The following is a 10,126-nucleotide window of genomic DNA, read 5'->3' as shown; positions in this document are numbered from 1 at the left end:
CACACACACACACACACACACACACACACACACACACACACACACACACACACACACACACTGACACACACACACACACACACACACACACACACACACACACACACACACACACACACACACACACACACACACACACACACACACACACACACTCTTTGAGTTGGCACGGGCAGGTATCAGACATGACATGAGTAACCAGTTAAACATAGTCTACTCTACATTTTTTTACAAATCAAACCCTAATCATATTATGATTAGGGTTTGATTTGTAAAAAAGAGAAAAGAAAGAAGAAAAAGAGAAAGGACATGCAGAAAGGACAAGCACATCCAAATCTGCAGGTGCTGAGCAGAACAAACACAAAAAAAACTGTAAAATGTAAAACAAAAGAAACGCTCGCACACTGTTGGGCTCCAGCAGCTAAAACTTTTGTATTGCACTCTGAGTGCTGCTGTGATGTTTCAGGCTTGCACACTTCATCAGACACACATCAATCTGATTAGTCAACCATTTCAGCCCTCTCCTTCTTCGTACATCAAATAACAAAAATAGCCAATCTACAAGCTCGTAGATCTGCTATCAAAGTATCCAAGCAGCATTCTGCCACCTGTTGCCTGAAAAAAGGAAGAAAAAAACACAATGTGTTTCCAAGCGATAGCATTCTAACACGGAAGAGACACGTCGGCTTAGATCCCATAACCAGAGAGACGAGTCAGGTGTTTAGATCCCATTACCCGGAGGGTTAGTGGGTTATTACCCAGCTGCTAGACATGGTCTAATGGCCCAATATGGCTCTAATGGACTATAGGCTGATTAATGACTGGACTGGATAGATTCGTTTTAGGATAGGTTTATGCTACTTCAAGGGTGGAATTCCTGTTCAGTATTTGTGATGTGAATTATTCCTCCCCCAAGACTAAAAATATAAAATACTCATACTTATTGTATGAGTATTTTGAATGTGTTCATAATATATATGTGAACTAATAACTAATATTGTTAAGGGGCCTGGGGGCCATGTGTCAGGGGGCTCAGGATTCTTAGCTGCCCACTAAGGTTATGGTTAGGGTTAGGTTTAGGTTAGGTCCTATTTTCCCCGCTCTCCTAGGAAAGCGGGGAACATAGAACCTGGGGAACATAGGTACGGTCCCATTTTTTTGTTGTAAAATGTTGGCCTGTAATTGCATGCCCAAAATAGGGATGCCAGGTTGAAGGTGGTTACTGGAACTGGTGTTGGTCAACAGACAGATGTTAAGTTCTTATGAGTTAAATGACTGCTCCAAATAGTTATGAGTTAAATGACTGCTCCTAATAGCTAGAATGGTTTAAATCACTGCTCCTGATAGTGAGGATGGGTTAAATGACTGCTCCTAATAGTGAGGATGGGTTAAATGACTGCTCCTAATAGCTAGAATGGTTTAAATCACCGCTCCTAATAGCTAGAATGGGTTAAATGACTGCTCCTAATAGTGAGGATGGGTTAACTGCTGAGGCCACATTCCAGGTAATAAGGTACTTGGCCAGTACCCCGACAACAACTAAATGGGACACATTTATTATTTATTATTATAAATGATTCAGTTTGGAAATGTTTTAATGAATGTGACAAGAGCCTGCAGAGAGGAAACTCTGACAGAGACACGGAGAAGAGAAGAGAGGCGAGATGAGACGAAGAGGAGGAGGAGGAGGAAGATAATTGGCTTCAAACAGGTCTAGTGTGCACGCGCACGTACGCACACACACACACACACACACACACACACACACACACACACACACACACGTGCGCACGCTTACACTTACAATTTAAAATCCTCCTTGGAACACAGGCAACTCATTAGAATAATGCACTTCTCACAGAGGGAGAAGCGAGAATGACTGTCGTGGGCAATCCTGAGAGAGAGAGAGAGAGAGAGAGAGAGAGAGAGGGTGGGAGAAGGATAATTGGTCTGTTCTTGCATAATTTCTCTACAGACAGATAGTTGGACAGAGCATAGCAGTGCAGAAAGACGCGACATGAAGGAGAATTTAGAATCATGTTAAAAGGCTATCACATATGAAGGAAAAGAGAGAGAGAGAGAGAGAGAGAGAGAGAGAGAGAGAGAGATAGAGAGCGAGAACATCATTGCAGTGTTTAGATGGGAAGTCACATGAGAAAAGAATATATGAATTATTAACTTGTAGTTCATTGATTCAGCAAGACAATAAAATGATGACAATACAGACTATACCGTGTGTGTGTGTGTGTGTGTGTGTGTGTGTGTGTGTGTGTGTGTGTGTGTGTGTGTGTGTGTGTGTGTGTGTGTGTGTGTGTGTGTGTGTGTGTGTGTGTGTGTGTGTGTGTGTGTGTGTGCGCGTGTGTGCGTGTACATCCTAGGATGCTCTGGGACACATCAGTGATGTTCCTGAGATCATTGAGCATCTCGGGTCTCATACTGTATGTCTGTATGTCTGTATGTATGTATGTACTGTATATATGTACATATATGTACAGTATACATATGTATGAGGGTCACTTGTATATCTCTGTTGTCGGGCAGAAACCACCTATGTCCAAAATATTAACTTTTCAGGAAATGGAAGAAAAAGAACGACGGCCCTTCGATGTCGGCTCTTCCTATCATTGTGACGCAGAATTCAGCAAGCGTTGGATTGTTCACCCACTAATAGTGAACGTGAGCTGGGTTTAGACCGTCGTGAGACAGGTTAGTTTTACCCTACTGATGATGTGTTGTTGCAATAGTAATCCCGCTCAGTACGAGAGGAACCGCAGGTTCAGACAAAAACGCAATACTGCCTCATCAAAGTCGGTACGACAGCAACAACAACAATATCCTTTGATGCAATCTCAGATATCTATCTAATCGTGCAGAAATCCAAAATAATTGCCTCTTGCTGGACTTTACACTAAAGTAGGTCAATGAAGGCTCGCTGAGCAAGGGTCAGCTGCAATGTTCCCTCAAATTTTTTAATCGTGTGAACAAAGCATTACACTTTTCAATTACACAATTTCAAGGACCTCCAGATTGGTATTCATTAGACCACCAATCTGGGAACCCAAAGCCAAATGAGAATGAAAAACAGCGCCCTCTGCTGTTTGTACTATCTCATCTTGGCTCTGGGCTAATGACAACGTGGCATCCGTGCGCAAAGGAAACCAGGGTTTTGGTCTGCCTTCAGCTTTCACTTCCGGTGGTGCCACTATGTTTTCATTCCCACTAACAATATTTCTACACGGAACACTAACACCACTTCTCCCAGAGAACATGGATCGTTTTGGTTATAAGCCCACTTGTTTCTATGATGAAAGAGTAAGTTAAAATGTGAATATCTTTCCGTGGTTTTGTCTGCTCCGCGGACGCTATTGTTAAATTAGTTTGGGTTTGTTTCGAGGGGGAAAGATCGACGGACACGTGAATCCCGCCCACTACATTTGATTGGGTAAAGCGCGGCCTGATACCTGATCTGAAGGCACGCCCACTTGTAGCCCAGTGCGTACATGTTATGACGAGCCTTCACGACAGATTCCAACGCAGAGCAGAATCTGTTCTTGAGAGATTATTAGACCACTGACCCCTATAACTCTGATGGTATACAAATGGAACCAAATGGACCCGTAAGGGTATGGTAATTGGGGCATACCACTTGCATACCACTTGCGAGGGGAGTGTGTATTTTTCTGTGTAGGCTACTATATATTCTAGAGTAAAAGAGTTGTGTTGCTAAAAACATGATTAATACTTACCTTTTGGATGATAAGGAATTCTGTAAAGTTTGGGAAATGTTTCCTTTGTTGATTTCACTAGTACTGTAGGTGAATGTGTTGAGGTAACCTGTCCTTTAAGACAGATGGATGAGGCCACTATGTAGAGGCCATGCAGGTAGATTATATGAGTCAATCTTGTCTCAGGCACGAGAGAGAGGGAAGTCATGGGCACAATGCTGCTGAGAAGCTCTGCCCTTTAACTCAGTCTGTCAGAGTCAGTGTATTCTCTAGACTGTTTTGCTCGTTTGAAAAGCATGTACGTTTATTGTTTTGTATTTTTTGAGTTACATTTTTTTTGGAAACTATTTTTTTTGGGCACAAGAGGGCACAAGAGAATAAACCGGATTATTGAAACATTTGGTTTGTCATTCTGTCCACCTAGCCCTCATCAGAAAGAAGTATTTTACACCACGACTGTATTCACCTGTTTCCTAGGCTGTGTGTTTTCCACTTCCTGTCGATTTCATTGGATATCATTGGTCATCTGACCAGTTTCAATGGATTTCATTGGATCAAATCGACAGGAAGTGGAAAACACACAGCCTAGGAAACAGCTGAATACTCTGTTTTTGACGCAAACCTTCGGCTTGAACAATCTCTGCCTTTAGGTGCATTCAAGCTGTTCTGGTGGCCCAACACTTGATCAATCAATGGGTGTCCTGTGCATAAAAAAGTGTTAAAAGTATCAATACTGCAACGTAGAAATACAAGTAAAAGTCTGGACATCAAAATTTACTTGAGTAAAAGTACAGAAGTATTGGTATCAAAATGTACCAAAAGTAGGAAGTACTAATTATGCAGAATGCCCCAATGTCGCATTGTGAGCTTGTAGATCAGCTATTTTCGAATGACCAAAAGTATATAGGGCTGAAGTGGTTAAATGTTTTGTAATAATCACAATCTACAAAGTAACTATAACTAAAGTTTTCAAACAATTGTAGTGGAGTTAAAGTACAATATTTGCCTCTGAGGTGTAGTGGAGTAGTAGTCTGAAAATTGGAAGTACTCAAGTAAAGTAAAATACCTCAAAATTGTACTACAGTACTTAATAAATGGAAAATTAATGTTCTTACACCACTGTGCATAGCCGTGCAGCTAGATCAGGAACAACACAACATTAAAGTTCAAAGTAATCCAGAGTGTTCAGATGGACTTTTCAGTTTAATTCAGATGGTCGTATAGCATAATCGAAGTGAACAACACGTTTTGCATCGTTGCTTCCTCGGGTCAGAGGGAACCTTGAATACACGATGCGAAACGCTTTGTTCGCTCCAATTATGTTATATGACCATCTGAATTAAACAAATAAGTGGATATCTTTTTTACTTTTCCTTTAAACTGCAATCCTGAGAGCTCGCACAAAGAAGAATTGCACCCACTCTTTTGCTTTGTAACTGTGTGATTTGACAATAATTCGCATTTGCATATATCACATCATACAGTATCAACTAACCCTACATGTTTCACACTATCCTCAGTACTTTCACTTTGGTTTATTTGTTGTATAGAGACAAGACGCTATAGTGCAGTGTAGGTGATATTCTATGTGTGTGCATTTTTCTTTTTCAGTTTACCTCATGAATACATCACTGGTTCTCATCACTTTTGTGGGAACCTATATAAAATAAAATAAAATACCACCTTATCCAACCAGACAAAACAGGTGAAATATTCCTATTAAGAATCTTTTCCATAACATTAATAATAATAATACATCAGACTTATAGCGCTTTTCTTAGTACCCAAAGTCGCTTTACAAAACAGCCTAAAACTAGAAAAAGTGCTCCTCGGAGCACAGGTCTCCACCAGGTCAGGTAGGTTGTTGTGGGCCAGCAATGTTTGGAATTCGCCAATCAGGATGGAATAGGAAAAATCGGACGGAACCATCTTGATCACTTGACTACAGATTTGCATGATGTTTGGACAAAATGTGTTAAAAAAGAGAAGTGTTGCAAAAATCTGCTTCCTGGTGGCGCTATAATAGGGCAATTTTAAAAGGGTGGCATTTGTTCCTCAACGAAGTGCGAATGTGTGTGCAAAGTTTTACCGCAATCGGACGCTGGGTTCATGATTTGCGGCATTTTGTTCAAAACGGGCCACTCCTGCAAAGTTTAGATGTCAATCTTAGCCAATCAGGATGGAATATGAGAAATCAAAGAGATCCGTCTTGATCACATGACTATAGAGATCATGTGTACCGATTTGCGTGAAATTTGGGTAAAATCTGAAGGCTTAATATCAAAAAATGTAGTTACTTTAGACGGCCTCCTGGTGGCGCTATAAAAGGCAAATGTGAAAAATGCAGGGCAAAGGTTTTTCCTTGGCCTCTAGAGAGTGTTCAAACAAAGTTTTACACAGATCGGTGCAGTTATTGGTAAAAGCACGAATCGGCCTGTTATAGCGCCACCATGAGGCAGATTAGAACATTTTTAAGTGGCATTTCTTCCTCGGCCTAATGGAAATGTGCGTGTGAAATTTCACGGAAATTGCAAGCTGCGTTCATGATTTGAGGCATTTTGTTCAAAACAGACCAATCCTGCAAACTTTGGTTTTGCACAAATTGGCCTCCTGGTGGCGCTATAACAGGCCCATGTGAAAATTTTGGGGCAGAGGTTCTGAATTGGCATCCAGGGAGTGTGTGTGCACAGTTTCGCTGCGATCAAGCCAACGGTGCCAGAGATTAGCTGCTGACAGACGGACGGACTGACACACACACACACGGACGGACGGACGGACGGACAGGGGGTAAAACATACTCTCTCGCCATGCCTTTCGGCCTGGCGGAGACAATAAACAATTTTACTAGGGGCAAAAAAAAAAAAAAACGTTAAAATGCTAAAAACACTAAGCTAAGACTAAAGGTCACCGGGGCGATTTTTTCATGCGAATAATATGTTATTTTTTAAAACCTTATAAAGTCAATGCAAGCGTACATGGAGCGAAAAAGCGAAAAAGCGAAGCGAAAAAGCGTCTTTTAATTATTCGGAACGAGTCCGAATTTTGCGTACATTCGCATATTCGTCGGTGTGTAACCGCCTTGAGAAGCAGAAAGGGAGATTTGGTTTGATTTATGCGGGGAAAGCAAGTCTGAAAAGGTGGGTTTTGAGGGAGGCTTTGAACACGGCAAGAGTGGCTTTGATGTGAGGGGGGAGTGGGTTCCAAAGGGAGGGTATGAGTATTTTGAAATACTCCTCACCACAAATAAAAACAAATAAGAACATTAATTAAAGCAGTTTACACATGTCGCTAATTTGTTTTTCTTTGCAGGGCTCATTCAGTTATACTTCTGTACTCAATTGAAATGTGGGCCTGTCTCTGATCTGTGTTTTCTGGAGATCACAGCACTGATCAAACTATTCTCCCAAACCAATTAGTTCTAGGAATGAGATAAGATAGAGATAGACAGATAAGTCATGTTTGTTTTTTTATCTTTTTGTTAATGTTACTGCTGTGTGGGTGTGGGGGGGCATGTGTGCACGCACGCCTGCACACATGCAGGTGTGCGTGCCTGCATGTGTGTGCTGTCTATTAAAGTACAGAAAGTAGACTACAGGTGAGAGAGGCCCTAGTGGGGGGTGGAGTCTGTTGCCATGGTATCTGTACAAAAAAACAACAATGAACTGCCGGCGTTGAGATGAGCGTGTGTCTGTACTTTGATCTCAGCTTTCAGCTCAGTACAAAGATATTACAACAACATAACTAATCTGTGAGCAAACCATCCGTTTGGAAGAGACAGCTGCCAACTCTGTTAAGGCCCCGTTAAGCTCGTTAAGGTTCATCGCTCATTAAGGCCCGCAGCTCGTTAAGCAAAACCCCAGAAACAACATTGAGCTCCCCAGAAACAAATTAGCAGTACGATTACAGCAAGATGACGTAAATCGCCAGTGGAATGAATGTTTTTTAAATTAAGATTTCATCCGTCTGATTAAAAATGCAGTTTGTCAGTCACAGAGCCGTGTGTATTTTCAACACTCGACAATAAATACTGGACGGCTGAAATGGCAGGTTAAGAGTGGGCGCCATATCATTTCCTGGTTACAAGAACCGCACATACGCTCTTATCGCAGTAATGGCAACTTTCTAATATGATATCTGGAGTGTAACAACATTATGTAGGATTCATGTCATCTCCTGATCTCATTTTACTGCTGATGTCGTGGTCTCTAATCTCTTATTTGTCCACGGTAATGTTTTGACATTATCGTGTTTACTCATGTCTGTTTGTTGTGGGGAGCTGAGCAGAGTGCTGAGCTTCTAAGCCGAGTTATTTTCTCTATTCACCCTTATGGGGGGGGGGGGGGGGGGGGGCAGATGCAGAGTTAGAGTTCCCTAGTAGATGTTTAAACTGATTGCCATACAGCTGTATTGCACTAAATGCAGTAGGTGGATGATTTCTATGGTACAACAGTTAAAGTTTATCTAAGCCTCTACACAGAAAGTGTAGTTAAACCATTTACCATTATCATACAAAGTAAGAAATGCAGTGTGTCTTGAGGGCTCATATAAACTAGTTGAAAAAAAATGGTGCGTATGAAAATTAGTTTTGTCCATTTATTTGATTGACATACATTATAAAAAAAATACCCAATGGCATTCTGCAATTAGCTTACTGTTAACATCACAGAGTAAACTGTAGAGGCATTTGAACAAAACAATCACTGATGTTCTTTTCAATAAGTTTTCCATCGTCTATACATGAAAATGTGCTTGTACTGTAGGCTACATAAAACATTACATCATTATCATCAGAATCTGATTTGGAAATATTTTCAAGAAATCCCTTATATTTATTTGTATTACTCATAGACATTTGTCCTGAACGTTATTGAAACAAAAGGTTGAGTTAAAAATCTAGAAATAAAAAAAATAGTTATTTTACCAGTACAATAAGTGAAAATGGATTTCAGATGTTGAAGCTCATTTTTTAGACGAGAAACATAAGAGGATGATAACGAAAAAACTGATGACCAGAACAAGAACAAGATTATCGTATTGACCATCACGGTGGAAATATTGACTAAAGTATGGATAGAGTTCCTCAGTGAAGGTGCAGTCAGTGAAAGAGTACAAATGAAGTCTGGCCTCCACATCATAAAAGGAGACCACGCCCTCCTCATAATCCACAAACACTCCCACTATCTGTAGCTCCTCTCCTACAGGAAGGAGGATATCAGGGTCAGCAGCAGCATAGTACTTACTTCCATTCCTCATATTTATAGCCCAGTAACTGTTGTTGGGTCTTAATGTGATTGGTCCCACCCTGTTGATTAACTCTCTGGCCACTCCTAAATCCCAGTCAGTCTTCCCTTTAACATGAAACTCAAAGTAAAACCTTCCTGAGGAGAAGCTTTGTTTTCCTAAAACTATGTGAAGATAGGAGAATCTCTCTGTGTTGTCCGGCAGATCTTTCTTTCCGTGTCCCTGATTTGCTTGGAATAGGATGGAATAGCGCTGTGCTGTATCAGGGTCCAGAGTAACATCCACTGCATATTGCTGGACCGTCCTCAGCTCAGCATCACACCTCCTCTTCTCCATCTCTTTTCTGAGTGTCTTCTCCACAATTGTCCTCACAGTTGTGGAGAAGACATATGATGGCTGATGGACATGGACCTTTGTCCAGTCCTTGGTGGGTGGAGGGATGTTGATGGATAGGAAGTTGTTGAGGTGGAGGAGGTGGGGGTGTAAGAGCTTCTCTTCGTTCCACTCAGAGCTTCTCTTCGTTAACTCTGCGATTTCCTGTTGCAGCTCTTTAATGAAGCCTTCAGCCTGTTTCTCTGTGGTTTTATGGTTTTCTTCAATCACACCAACAAACTCATCCTGGCTTCTCTGCATCAAGCTCATCAGAGCAGTGACGACCTGCACACTGTCTGCTATCTCTCTTTCTGCATATTTCTTGCTGAGCGCTACTGAGTCGTTGAATTCATGAATCTTCAGTTGTCTCTCCTGGATCATCTGCTGAACTTCAGCATATGTCTTTCCTAGCTCAGCCTTCTTTCCCTCATAGTCATCTTTCAGAGATACAATTTGATCTGACTTAGTGAATAACTGACAAAGTGTTAGGGTTAAGAGTAGGTTTAGGATTAGAGTTATGATTAGGGTTCTGGAATTTCTTTCTTCATCTGGTTTAGCAGGTTCTTGTTTTCTGATGGAAGTTGTTGTTAGCAGTTTTTTCTTGAACTGATCAGCCATCTCTGAGAGGACTTTATTAACAGAGTATTCAGGTCTCGTATAGAATCTTTTTTTACATAGTGGACACTTGCACACATCAGTACTGTCCCAGTGCTGTGTGATACAGGTTTTGCAGTAGTTGTGTCCACATGGAGTGGTTATTGGATCAGTGAACACATCCAGACAGATAG

Source organism: Gymnoscopelus braueri, assembly GCF_963280865.1.
Source record: "Gymnoscopelus braueri genome assembly, chromosome: 4".
NCBI classification, from domain to species: domain Eukaryota; kingdom Metazoa; phylum Chordata; class Actinopteri; order Myctophiformes; family Myctophidae; genus Gymnoscopelus; species Gymnoscopelus braueri.
Note: the sequence above shows the minus strand (reverse complement) of the source record.